Source organism: Schistocerca gregaria, chromosome 3 (assembly GCF_023897955.1).
Source record: "Schistocerca gregaria isolate iqSchGreg1 chromosome 3, iqSchGreg1.2, whole genome shotgun sequence".
NCBI lineage: Eukaryota > Metazoa > Arthropoda > Insecta > Orthoptera > Acrididae > Schistocerca > Schistocerca gregaria.
The window spans coordinates 556563848-556573798 of NC_064922.1; positions in this window are offsets into that span (position 1 = coordinate 556563848).

Here is a 9951-nt window from a genome sequence, read left to right on the forward strand (position 1 = left end):
TACACTGGCCGTACACCTCTGGTGATCGTCGAGGGGACACTGAATAGTGCACGGTACATCCAAACCGTCATCGAACCCATCGTTCTACCATTCCTAGACCGGCAAGGGAACTTGCTGTTCCAACAATACAATGCACGTTCGCCTGCATCCCGTGCCACCCAACGTGCTCTAGAAGGTGTAAGTCAACTACCCTGGTCAGCAAGATCTCCGGATCTGTCCCCCATTGAGCATGTTTGGGACTGGATGAAGCGTCGTCTCACGCGGTCTGCACGTCCAGCACGAACGCTGGTCCAACTGAGGCGCCAGGTGGAAATGGCATGGCAAGGCGTTCCACAGGACTACATCCAGCATCTCTACGATCGTCTCCATGGGAGAATAGCAGCCTGCATTGCAGCGAAAGGTGGATATACACTGTACTAGTGCCGACATTGTGCATGCTCTGTGGCCTGTGTCTATGTGCCTGTGGTTCTGTCAGTGTGATCATGTGATGTGTCAATAAAGTTTCCCCTTCCTGTGACAATGAATTCACGGTGTTCTTATGTCAATTTCCAGGAGTGTATTTCTGTTATTCATAAACAACTTTACACTTATCAATAATAACAGGAATATCATGCCTTGGATCATGAAGAAGACCGTTAGACTGAGTAGAAATTAATAACAATAATTATATAGATCTTTTGTTGGTGCATGTAGACTGTACTTGGGTCAAAAGTAACTGCTTTGGTTACATAAAACTGCAGAAGTCACGCGATCCGTTAATTTTTATTACTTATAAAACTCAATCTGTATTTTATAAGGATATAAAACACATAATGGACAAACATTAAACGATGTGAGGTTCTATTTAAGTGCGAAACAAAGAACCAAAAGCAAAGGCATCTTGACAGCTCCTAGTTTCTCTGTTACTCATTTATGTTATGTTCACTATAAACGCTACCAATTCTACATGAAGTCCTACTATTTATTACGTCATTTATGTACTGTACCAAAACTACAGACCTTATTTTTGATAAACCGCAACTATAATAATATCTAATGGGGACTATTTTGAAAGGGATAACACTGATGTGGATGAGCAAATAACATTTCTTCCAGTAAAGCAAACTTCCCATTCTTTTAACACGCTCCGTATTGTGAGAGGCAATCTGCGAATTGCAAGAAGAGAATTTTTAAAAGTTCATGGAATTGTTGTTTTATCGTCCTTTATTATAACCACCTGTTTTTCTTTGTACCACAATAACAGTATAAAAGATAAAATATTGTTAATCTTTTATGGTGTGAAGATTATGCAAACAGAAAAAGGTAATTACAATGAAAAACAAACCGTTTCATGTCATGCATTTAAAACAAAAAAACGTAACAGCTGTCCGCAAACGCCTTTAAAAAAGTGCCAAAACAGCTTTTGGTAGGTAAATAAAGAATGTGTTTTTCTAAAGTTACATATTTCGAGTAAATATTTGTGTAATTACCTACTGGCAGTCAGTTGTGAAGAAAGATGTGTATGACGACGCTTTAAATTGGAATCATTTTGCTCTGAGGGACCGAAACTGCGTATACAAGTCTTTGCGTAGCGTAACCCATTACTGTATTTCTCCCATGGGGAATCGTTTATACGAACTCAGCGCTATTCGAAACTGATGGATCCGGTTGATCTCAAAACGGTCTCCGGCAGCGGCAAGGCCTTTCCATTGATATTACGCACTTAGAACAGCAGGGGCGGCAGCGCGGTCGCCTGACGATTGCAACTGGCAGTGCGGGGGAGCGGCCATCGGCAGGTGGGCGTGATCCACGTGTGCTGGGCAGGCACCAGCTGCTTTGCAGGGGAAATTAGTAGCAAGAAAGAGGACGGTCTACTATTATGTTGCAGCGGAGCGTATGGCATTGCAGTCTCTGCTTAGGTATATATCCGGAGAGTTTTGTAAGTAATGCAACACCGTTTTTACTGGGAACAGGTTGGTTTTATTCAGGATTCTAATACACCATAGTAGGGCAAGGGTGGCACGGCCCAATCTGCATTGTTGCCAAATTTATTAAAGAAAGTGGATCCAAGACGGCGGCCATAGATGTCTTAACAACGCAATGACGTCACGCTGGGAAGTTCAAATTCTGGGGGGAAAATAGGTTACCTGGGCTACCTCCACTAACCTAAACCCCTCTCCTCCAAAACACCACAGCAGGAAAACGGCGGGAAAATACTGGCGGGAAAAAATGGCGGGAAAAAAGTCACTTGGGCTACCTCCACTAACCTAAGTCATCCATCCACCACTTCTTTCTTACAATTGATGCGAAAAGGACTCAGTCTGTGCTGGGCTGCTGGATAAGATGCATGCAGTGTTCAGCCGGCCGCGGTGACCGAGCTGTCCTAGGCGCTTCAGTCCGAAATCATGCGGCTGCTACGGTCGCCTCGGGCATGGATGTGTGTGATGTCCTTAAATTAGTTAGGTTTAAGTAGTTCTAAGTCTAGGGGGCTGATGACCTCAGATGTTAAGTCCCATAGTGCTTAGAGCCATTTGAACCATACAGTGTTCATTTAAACAATTTGAGTTGTCGGTAGTTCCATCCAGTGTGTACACCATGAGGTCTAGAGTCCAACGGACCAAGTACACAGTACCACCACCAGAGGCCACTGTCGTCCCTCCCATGACGTATTCCAAGACGGCTGTAAGGGGAAAAAATCCCCGGAAAAGGACACAGTCTGTGTCCAGCAGCTGGAGAGGAAGGAGTTTAGTTTATTTATTTTCAGTTAGAAGTTGAAAAATTACTTAGGGGTGGATTTGACGTAGATAAATTATTATGCTGATATAAAACATTCGCCTTGTGCTTGGGGTCGACAAATAGCCTACATACCTGCAAACTGTTTGTAAATTACCGTAATAATCCAGTACACTGATGTACAGACACGCAAACAACTCGAAAATTGTCAGAATAATGGGTTGCGCGGGATTAGCCGCGCGGTCTAAGGAGGTGCAGTCATGGACTGTTCGTCCGGTCCCGGCAGAGGTTCGAGTCCTCCCTCGGGCATGGGTGTGTGTGTTTGTCCTTAGGATAATTTACGTTAAGTAGTGTGTAAGATTAGGGGCTGATGACCTTAGCAGTTAAGTCTCATAAGATTTCACACACATTTGAACATTTTTTGAAAATAATGCATTAAGAAAGGTCTGCAATCACGCAAAATAATTGTAAACTGTCGACATAAAGTATTGCACAGCCTACAGACATATTCACAAAATAATGCAGTACACTGATGCACAGACACGTTCCCCACACGTAAAATTGTCAAAAATACTGCACTATAAAGATCTGAACCACACTCAGAGTGCTTAAACAGGCGAAATAATGCAGTGCACAAGGACTCATTGTATGTAAAAACACTTTAGAACTTTCCTTAAGAAATTCGGCCACAACATATCAGCCCATCAATTACATATAAACACTTCTCAGAAATAATAGTGCTGCAGAAATAGTTAAGTCACTTTTGTTGTTATAGGATCTTTCCAGATGACTCAGCTTATCTGCATGGAAATTCTTATCCTAACAGGACCTTGTTACGAAAATAGGCCAAAATAGCTCTGAATGCATTCCTCCTGAAGGTCCTAACAAGGTACTGCATCCATTATGCATTACCCTTCCTTTAAACCGTAACATCCTTATTTCAACATACGTCTCAGAAACGGTAAACGTTTCGCTCATGAACTAACCGCTAAAAGCCTTAATCATGTCTGTGCATGCTTGCAAAAAACACGGTTAATCATTAAAGCATTCTTGTTTCGAAAAAGCACTGTCTAAGCACAGTCGGGGAAAACAGAACAATTATGCAAACAGATGGAGAAAAATTGCTGGAATTTTCGGGTTCTACAGATACTGGTCTGGAGGTGTCCTAATGCCACAACGGCAGATGAGGTACTGCATTCAGCCGTAGATGGATGGTCTGCTTCAACTTGTCTTTGAACACTTGAACAAAGAACACATCAGGTTACTCTCAGAACTTTCCATAGGTACCTTGCCCCTTTTTGTTCAGGTCAGTCTGTAGAAGCTCCTCGGGCCCATCACAAAGAAAGTCTTGTGAATGAATGGAGCATTCTGATTAGCTCTTACTGAATTTACCTGCAAATTTACTGATGCTGCAGGTGTGGGTGCGTTGTCTGCCTTTTTTTCTGCAGACGACACTTTCCATAGCAAATCTATTTTGTACATGACGCCATGTTGCATTGACAGATAAACCCCGTAAGTGGTCTACAAATCGTCAAATACGGAAAGACACTTCGTCAATTACACTGCTATGCCACTCCAACCCAGCTTGCGCCATACAAAATCACCACTTCTGCACCCTCCATATAGAATCGATCATCACACTCGTACATATACTGCGAAGCAGACAGCATAGGCACATGCAGCACAATAGTCGCCACAGCACTAGATATTTCCCTTGAGGTCGATAAGTCATCCACCACAGCCGACGGTCACAAGTCATCTGCCCCAGCACACACACACACACACACACACACACACACACACACACACACACACACAGACAGACAGACAGACAGACAGACACAGACACAGGCCCAACGGGTGGACACAGGCCCGACGGGTCACCAGAGCGCCCTCTACAAACTCTTGTACCAAGGCTTGGTCGGTTCCCCTTGGCACAACGGCTTTACAATGTGGACGGGATCGAACCACAGTATTGATCTTCTAGACATGCTTGATCTACAGACAACACGAGTCTTGTACCTCCTTCCTGGTGGAATGAAGAACTGAACGTCTGTCCGACGCCCTCTAATAGGCGCTGCTCATGAATGGTTGTTTACATCTTTGGGAGGGTGATACAATATCCACAGTCAACGTTTATCTTCAGGAATTCTGGGAACTGGGGTGATGCAGAACATGTGACGTGGCATCGACTCAGAATGGGTTACAAATACTGGTGTTTCACACTTGTGCGTTGCACTTTTTACATACCTTTTGTGGTATGTCCTCGGGAGCAATGTAAGCTTCATAGGATTCCCAGTGCAGTGCTAAACGTATCGTAATTTATTTGCAGGTTCGGGCTTTCACCTTTGTAAACTGATATTGTGAACACTTCGATTTTTACGTCTCTTTAACTCTAGTCTACTCTCTATCAGACACGCAGCTGGTTTGGTTAACAGTGGGTTCAAATATGGATAATATGGATCATGAACAACAACTCGCCATATCATTTAGTTAATGTGGTGAGACTTCTACAGTGTCAGCTATTGTAATGAAGATTAATTTACAAGCGTTAAGGACTGTCATTTCTAATAACGTTTTCTCTAATACTTATTGTATTATGGTATTGGCTTGCATCTGGATTGACTGTCATGAAGAGCAGTGTTCATTGGTGGTTTTTATGGTAATCATGGTCTGTAGTCAAACAACCTTTCCCTACAGGATTTCGGCGGTTAGAGCACCTGAGACACAGCTAAATTTTGTTGGTTGCATTAAGCAGTGACCCACTTTGTTCGCTATCAAGTGTAAATTCCCATATAACAGATATATTCAATTTCGTACTGACTGTACCACTGAGATTATAAAGAGTGATTCTAAACCATACCTTCTAAAGTAGCATTGAGTACAATATTTTTATTCGTCATCGTTACAGAACGTAAATTGTGACAAGCAAGAAGATACAAAGTAGGTCAACTTTGGCCCCCCTATCCTGCTTCCTGGCGTCTCCTAGTTTAAAATCTTACTTGCCTATCCATGGCTGGACATTCCTTGTGCATGCTATTACCATTGAAGCGCTCTGTTCTCCATAGTTCTTGTGACTGAGCACGTTACATCCACGTGCATCCATAACTACTCATTTAGTATCCCATCTTGCCTCGTTACCTGAAGACGTAGTCTCATATAGTCCAATTTTACTGTTCTATTGTTCTTCCTTATTTATCTTGTTTGAGACCAAATCTGAGTTCAGTAAAGAACTACGTTCTCCACCACAATGTACAATATTCTTATTTTTTCCGTCCTGCTGAATATTATTATTTTATATCGCTCAATGGAAAGCTTTAGCAGCTCTCTTCCCCATTGCTATTCTGGAATTATATCCTTGTCACATGTGCCGAATTTATCTATTACTGTTCAAAAAATGGTTCAAATGGCTCTGAGCACTATGGGACTCAACTTCTGAGGTTATCAGTCCCCTAGAGCTTAGAACTACTTAAACCTAACTAACCTAAGGACATCACACACATCCATGCCCGAGGCAGGATTCGAACCTGCGACCGTAGCGGTCTCGCGGTTCCAGATTGTAGGGCCTAGAACCGCACGGCCACTCCGGCCGGCTATTACTGTTCCTAAATGTTTATAGCTTCTGCAAGATTTAGTTCCTTCTTCCTCAGGAGAAATTTTTACGTCTTATTGAGGTGGTAGCCATGGTGATCCTGGGGCCGCTCCTTCACTTTGTTGCCCATTCGCTCCGCCCAGCAACGGCGGCAGCTTCGTCTGCGGCGAGCTGCGGGTGGTGGCGCCACCGTCTGGGGGCGGAGAGTACCGCGGCGGCCGCCAGCGTAATAGACGCATCGTTCACCTGCACAGGGAACAAATACTCATATTAAAATGCTTACAGCTTACTGTTACTGAACGTGAAATTTTGTGCAAGTGGAACTTCGAAAGTGGTCTGGAAATAGGGAATGCTGGGTCAACACTGGCTGTACTATCAGGATACTACTTCAGATAAGCAGTGAGCTATCCTCTACCAGTGGAAGATTGAATTTCTGTAAGTATATCGTGCCAATACTTTGCGGCATGATTTATTAAACTGATGGTTCGGTAATATTCTCACCTATCAGCATCTACTTTCTTTCGCAATGAATTTATCGCATTCTTTCAGAAGTATGGGGCTACTTCGCTTGTCTCATGTCTTCCACACCAGCTGAGATAATTTTCATTGTCGTCTATCACAAGGACCTCAATTACGGGAGAATGTCATCTACTCCATGGGCCTTCTTTCCAACTAGGTCCTTCTGTGCTCTTTCAAATTCTTCTGACAGTATCATGTCTCGCATCTTATCTTCGCTTTCTTCCACTTCTATAATATTCAAATTTGTTTTCTTTTAATACACCCTCTGTATATTCCTTTCTCGTTTCGGTTTTCCTATCTTTTCATAGTACTAGCTTATCATCTAAGCCCTTGATATTCATACACCTTCTCCTTTCTCCAAAGACGTCTTTAATTTTCCTACAGGTGCCATCTACCTTTCCGCTGGATATAAATGCTTATTCAGCTTAGCGTTTTTCCTCTATCCATTCCTACTAAGCCGTTTTTCACTATCTTCAATCACCTGGCTCAGTTGCTGCATTTTTTATTTCCTCCTTTCGTCAATGAAATTCAGTATCTCCTTTGTTAACAAGTGATTTCTCCTAGGCCTTGTCATTTTAAATAAGTGATCCTCTGTCGCATTCCATATTTCATTTCTCAAAGCTATCCATACGTCTTAATTGTATTCCTTTTTCCTGTTTCAGTCCCGGACAAGGGTACTGTCAGAAATGCCCCAGGAAAGTGTTCTCTCGTCACATAAATGATCAGACGCTGGTGTTAGCAGCAATCTGCTACTGTTTGCTGACGATTTTTAGGCGTATGGCAGTGTCGTGTTGACTAACATACAAAATGAGACAGAATTTGTTTTGTGTGATGAATGGCACATTGCTCTAAATGTACAAAAACGTAAGTTAAAGCAGGTAAATAGAAAAAGTCCTGTTCGAATACAGTACACTGATGTGCTGTCTCACACTATCGTGTAGACTGCACGTATAGGAGTAACGCTGCAAAGCGATATGAAATGGAACGAGCACCTAAGATTGGCAATAAAGAAAGGGAATCGTCGACTTCGGCTTATGCAGAAAAGTTTAGGAATATATGGTTCGTCTGTAATGAAGACAGCGTATAGAATAGTGCCACCTATTATTCAGCAATGCTCGAGTGTTTGGGGTCCCCACCAGGTCGAAGTAAAGGAAGACATCGGAGCAGTTCAGAGGCGGGCAGCTAGATTTGTTCGAATAACACCCTAGTATTACGGAGATGTTTCGGGAACTCAAATGGGAATCCTTGGAGAGAAAACGACGCTCTTTTCGCAAGGTACGAGTACTACTACGAGAATTTAGAGAACCGGCATTCGAGGCCGACTGCAAATCGATTTTACTGGGGCCATAGTATGTATTTCGTGTCAGGATCGCGAAGACAAGATCAGAAAAATTAGTGCTCGTACAGAGTCATGTGGATAGTCGTTTCTCCCTCTCTCCATTTACAGGTGGAATAGAAGAGGCAATAACTGATAGTGGGACAAGGTACCCCCCGTCATGCAGCATATTATGGCTTATGGCTTGCGGAGTATACATAAGCGGATGTAAATGTAAAACGCTACCTAATGCTCCTTCTTAAACTCTCATCAACCTGTGGCTCCTCCAGTTTACCGAGGTCACCTCTCAATTTCATACTCTTTGTGCAATTCCTTGAGATTTAATATGCAGCTCATGCGCACTTAATTGTGATAAGAGTCCGCATCTGCCACTAGAAATGTCTGTTTGAAATCTGTTTTCGAATCTGTCATATTTACATAATCAATCTGAAATCTTCCAATGCCTCAATGTTTCCTTGTATTCAGCCTTCAGTTTTTTTTTTATTTGCAACATGCTCTGATGTATGTATTCCGCACGTGTGTTGAGTATAGTGAAATATTTGAGTGTTGTGGTGGTGGTGGTGGTGGTGGTGTTTGTGATAGGGGGAGGGTGAAACCCGGCGCCTATTCTTCACGAAAAGCACTAAGTGGGGCGCCAAGTTTAACGTCCCCATTCGAGGGACGCATCACCATCAACTTTGTCGCATACCCTCAGTTCATGAGACGCAGCTGAGGGGTTTGATATTTAAAACAGGACACTGACGCGATGTCATGTGATAAGTACCTTTACGCCACCACCTCCGCTCCCCTTGCTGGCAAATACGGGCAGTGATATTTTTTTCCTCCACTAGGATTAGAAGCGGCTTTTCCCGAGGTCGAGCGGCGCGACAGGAGCGTGAATTACTGGCCTAGGCTACGTAGGCGTGTTCAGCCTTCCATCATGATTCTTAAGCCAAGTATTGTCCATGGTTACATTATACACATTGCAAAATTCTACCAGGCGGCTTCCTCTCATTTATTTCCCCCAGTCCAAATTCTGCTGCCATTTTTCCTTTTCTTCCTTCTCCTGCTGCCGAATTCCAGTTACTGATACCAATTAAATTTTCGTCTACCTTAACTATCTGAATAATTTCCTTTATATCGTGACGCATTCTTTCAGTCTGTTCATTTGCGAAGTTAGGTGATAGCTTCGTGTCTATCGCAGCTACGATAATTCGTTCACTGAACTGTTCATATGGTCCCGGCGGAGGTTAGAGTCCTACCTCAGGCGCGCGCGCGCGCGCGCGTGTGTGTGTGTGTGTGTGTGTGTGTGTGTGTGTTTGTCCTTAGAATAATTTAGGTCAAGTAGTGTGTAAGCTTAGGGACTGATAACCTTAGCAGTTATGTCCCATAAGATTTCACACACATTTTTTAACCATAGTAGGTTAGCACCATTCCTATTTTCTTATTCTTTATGATATCTATTCCTGAACTATTCCCTTTTGATTCTGTGTTGATAACCTTATACTGACCCGACCAGAAGTATTGTTCTTGCTGACATTGTACTTTACTAATTCCCATCGTTTCCAACATCAAACTATTCATTTCCACTTTTAAATCCTCTGACCTACCTACCAGATAAAGGTATCTAATATTTCACACTCCGACACGTAGAATGGTAATTTCCCTAGGTAGACCCGTCCAGAGATCCGAATTGGGAACTATTTTACCAGCAGAATATTTTACCCAAATGGATGCCATCATTACTCAACCACACAGTGGAGCTGCACACACACGAAAAAAGGCTGTATTTCCCCCTTGCCTTCTGTTGTTT